The sequence below is a fragment of the Pollicipes pollicipes genome, unplaced genomic scaffold (genome assembly GCF_011947565.3).
Source record: "Pollicipes pollicipes isolate AB1234 unplaced genomic scaffold, Ppol_2.1 Scaffold_4740;HRSCAF=5597_pilon_pilon_pilon, whole genome shotgun sequence".
In the NCBI taxonomy this organism is placed as follows: domain Eukaryota; kingdom Metazoa; phylum Arthropoda; class Thecostraca; order Pollicipedomorpha; family Pollicipedidae; genus Pollicipes; species Pollicipes pollicipes.
In genome coordinates this window covers 34181065-34185721 of record NW_023596545.1, presented here as the reverse complement: position 1 = coordinate 34185721, position 4657 = coordinate 34181065, and the positions used below count along the sequence as shown (strand labels likewise).

Genomic DNA, 4657 nt, shown 5'->3' with positions numbered 1-4657 from the left:
CCGCGTTGCCAGGTGCCCGGCCCTCACGGCCGACGTGAGACCCTGCTGACGCGTTGAGCCGGGCGCCGTCGCTGGCTGCGGATCGCTGTGGCTTGCACAGGCTGGTGAGCAGGGATGTTTTGGGTGCCGGGTGTTCATTGTGAACAGGTCCATCACGTGTGCCTGAAGCTGGGCTCACTCCGGTGCACTGGGTGCATCGGAGGGCACTGACGCTCATTAGAGCGACGATGCACCGCTGCGCCGGTCTGGCCGCAACGGAAGAGGCGCCGGGTTTCGCCTGAGGGATCCATGTCACCTTGTTGTTGGTGGGGGTGCTACGCAGACGGCCGCAGCTCCCCCACGACGGGTATCGCGAGATGGGCCGGTTTAGCGGCGCCAGGACTTTCGTGAGGTGGGCCGCTCTGACGGCGCCGCTGCCCACGTCGGTGAGCGCGCACGACGCCGGCCAGCTCGGCCGCCAGTGCAGTGACCGGCGGGACCGGCGCCGGCGGCAGCGATGCGGCGGACATGGCCAGGTACGGTCCCGGCGCGGTCCGCCTCGCGCCGGAGCGGCCCGCCCGGCCACCGCGTGTGAGGAGGCGACGCCGGGCGGTGCGCCGTGGGTCGGCATTGCCCGCCGTGAGTCGTGCAGTGAGCCGAGTCGCGCCCGTCGCCGGCCTGAGCTCCCCACGGCGGCTGACTCCCCCCGCCGTGAGTCGCGCCCGTCACCGGCCTGAGCTCCTCGCGGCGGCTGACTCCCCCCCCCCCCCGTGCACCGCAGATCTACTGACCATGACCTGGGGTCTGGTACTGCTGACCGGCCTGGCGGCGCTGGCGACGCGGCTGACGCCCAGCGGCGCCGACGAGTGCAAACTCACGCCCGTGGTGCACGTGCTGCAATACCCCGGCTGCGTGGCCAAGCCGATTCCGTCGTACGCGTGCGTCGGCCACTGCACCAGCTATGTGCAGGTAGGATTGTCGCGGAAGGCTCCGGTAGAGATACCGGACTGTCGGAGGACTGGACACGGCGGTCTCACATCCTGAAGACTGATCCCAGCGGCCTGACAGTCCGAAGAATGAACGCAGTTGTCCGCTAAGTATGCTTGTTTTACAGGTTCCCCTGCGATGACTTGAAGTAACGGGTGCTTAATTGGGTTAGTTTCTGGCACTTGCGACAGGTAAGGCCATTTCCGTGGAAATTCATGCGGCGGTGGTAGATTTCATTCCACAGAAAACTGTTGTAGCTGAAATAATAATTCCAAGGATTTGCCAAGGATTGGTCGCAAACTTTCCCAACAGCTCCGGAACTTGCGGCCGGCGGAGTCGCCTGTGGCGTGTCATGGACATCGAGGGCTTGTAATCCTGAGACTAGCCAGCACCACCGCGGAGCTCGAGGGACTCGCGGGCATCGGGACAGTAAACTGACTATATTGTGTTGTTTTGTCCTCGAGTGTCCCGCTGTAGCCTGAGACAGGATGGTACGTGCTGTCCCTTTCCTCAAGTGTCGGACAGTACAGACTACAGATGACTGCTACAGATGAAGTTTGATGCCACTGGCTTTGGCGTTGGACAGTAAACTCTGACAGGGTTGTTAACATGCTGAAGGGACCGTGCCACCCTTGTTAACACACGCCCGGGTGGCCGGCTAGATACCCTTCGCTCGGGTGGGGGTCAATTTGACCCCCCCGAAATCTCAAGAACTAAAAAAGTTAGAACACCAAATCTACAGGTTGTGTTGACCGGTACGTGAACTCACTTAGGTCAAAGTTTCAGGTTCCTAGGTCATGACCTTTGGGTCAAAAAAAGTCAAATGATGTCAAGTTCCAGGTAGGTCTTCAAAGTGCCCCCAGAACCTGGATAACTGTTTCTAAGCAAAGGCTCACATTCTCACTCAATGTCAGTGACCTTGTTTGACCTTTGAAGGTCAAAGTGACCAAAATCATACAAGATTGCTTTGAATTTTGCATTTGACTAAGCGACAAAGGTTACGCTAGACAGTATGTTCCTAAAACAATATGTTGACCTGGGTTATTTTAGGTCAATGGCCCATTCTGACCTCTAAGAAGTCCATGGAAGATGTATGATGCGGTTCCTGCTATCAATAAACTCGAAATGAGCACCAGAAACTATCCCATACAGCAAGTCCTAGAGTAACAAAGCAGGTCAATTTTGACCTTGGTGTAACCTTCATACGTGGCCTTAGGTCAATCTTATTTGCTCATTCAACTGTTTTGTTGCCTAAGAAAGCATCCCAGAGATGTATGGCTTTGTTTAACACTCCGTTGTTGGATCAGATTGAAGCATTCCCTAAAAATTGCCTTCGCTGAAACCATGGCCCGACTTTGACCCGCCGTAGGTCAGTGACCTTAGCAGGTACACCTAAATTATTTATGTAAGACGGTCCGCCGTTCAATTTTCTACAGCTACATAAAATTTAGCGCGGCTACGCCACGCCGTTCAGAAACCATTGTGGAAAAGCCTTCGGGAGGGGGGGAGGTCAATTTGACCCCACCCGAGCGCGTGTTAACAGGCGTCGGGCATAAGCTGTATCCGGGGACCGTGTTGTCCCTGTCATCTGACGCCGGGCAGTGAGCTGCGCTGAAGGAACCGTGCCATCCTCGTCAACAGGTGTCGGGCAGTAAGCTTTGGCAGACAGAGCGCTCCTGCATGTGCTGTCAGGAGAGTGGACAGCGCGAGGCGTCAGTCTCGCTGTTCTGTCCGCAAGCCAAACATGGCGACCCCAAGTTCCGCAAGGTGAGAGCCCGCTTGCTGGGCCGGGGTGATGGCCACGTTCGGAGGCGACCTGCGCCGCAGTCTTACCTTCTCCGCAGTGTGGCAGATGTACGGGGCGCGTGCCTGTCTGATGCTCAAATGCTCAATATTTCTACTTAATCTCCTGATGGAGTATTTGTGGTACGCTACTGCGAATATTTTTGGGGGGTATGTCGCTAGCACGCAATGTAAACAACACACAGCAGTGGTCCACGTCACTGTATGCAGGCCTGAAATGACGGCATTCAAACAACGAGCACTTGACCAAGGATGCCTCCCAAGAGTGCGGAACGTGGACAACTGCTGTGTGTTGTTTACAGGGTGTGCTAGCGACATACCCAAAAAGTAATACGCCATCAGGACATCGAGCCGAAATATTGAGCATTAAAATTAATGCCGTCGTTTTAGGCCTGCAGACTTTGAGCCTGCCTCGATTCTTCGGGCTAGATGGTCAGAAAACTATCGTAATGGAAAGGACGAAACTACGGTTCAGGATGGATCACCTGACCGAAGGGTTCATTTCAAGGGCGGATCATCCCGGTAAACCTTCCGTCGCGAGCGCTGGCTGGCAAAGCGTTGACCTCGTCGATCACCCCCTGTTAATTGGTTAATCCCAGGGCCGTAGGTGCAGGTGCTGACGCGTTATGTGGAGCACGGCTTTGGGGGCTCGGGCCCCTCCCCTTCCCCCAACCTCTGGGATAACTCAGCCGTAAGCTTATGACGTTACATGGAGGGAGCGACTCGACGTGCCTTTGGCCATCAATCTGGTCATCAAGGATCGTGTCCTCTTGCACCCCTCCTCCCGTCCCCTCACCCCTGACCTCTAACGACAATCTCCCAAATGATGACCTCCCCACTAGCCACAGCCACGCCTGTGGCAATCGGCCCACAAACTTGACCTTCCATTCGTGACCAGGCCCTTCGAACCCTGCCTTTCGCCCCGAATCGTGAGCTTCTATACTGACCGGGACCGCCCGCCTCAGTGACAACCGTCCCCATGTTGTGATCATCCCCGCTGACTAGACCACTGACCCTAATGGGCAACCGTCCCAGGATCGTGACCTCGATGACAGCGTCCCCACATCGTACTCTAGTGAAAACCGTCCCTATATGGTGACCCTACTCTACTGCTCCGTCCCCATATCGTGACCTCTACGGCGCCGTCCCCAGATCGTGACCTCATCGGCGCCGTCCCAGATCGCGACCCACTCCATGGACGCCGTCCCCAAATCGTGACCTCTGTGACCCCATCCCCAGATCGTGACCTCTGTAGCGCCGTCCCAGATCGTGACGAGGGCGCCGATCGAGTGCATGTGCCGTCCGTGCAGCCAGCAGGAGGACTCGCAGGGCCATCCCGCAGGAGGGTGGCCGCTTCGTGTCCGGCGGCGTGCCGCTCGAGTCCATGCCCTTCGTGTGATGACGTCACTCCCGGACGCCGGGTGACGTCACGCGACCGGAACCGACCCGGGCGGCCGTGTCAGCGATGGCGGGCGACTTTCGGACGGCGGTGTGGGAGAGACGAAGCAGAGTAGCACAGCCGCAGATCGACATGTCGGCACGATCTCCAGCAGCGTGACAGAAAACCACGGGGGTTCTACTTAGGCCAGCGACGAGGCGACCAGTCATTAAACCTTCATCTTAAGACATCGCCGCAGTTGCCGCCTCATTGTGAATGCCATTGAAAAAGCTATATCAAGGCATCCAGTTCTTCCCAGAGCCTTGCCTCAAGCAATCTCGCCATCGCTGAAATGGACGCCCAAACTTGCCCGAACTGAAACGCGAGATGGATTTCGCCAATCTGTGAACGCAGCGTGTATATATAATGCATTAGTTATGTTGAGCTGGAAGAGACAAAATGAACGCATATTCGTCCGAAGAAGACACAATAAAGGTCCCTACACCAACA

At 56.9% G+C, this 4657-nt stretch overlaps 1 pseudogene; it reads left to right on the top strand.

Annotated features, from left to right (window-relative positions):
- The first annotated feature begins 490 nt into the window (after window positions 1–490).
- Window positions 491–4657, top strand: LOC119099292 (bursicon-like; annotated as a pseudogene).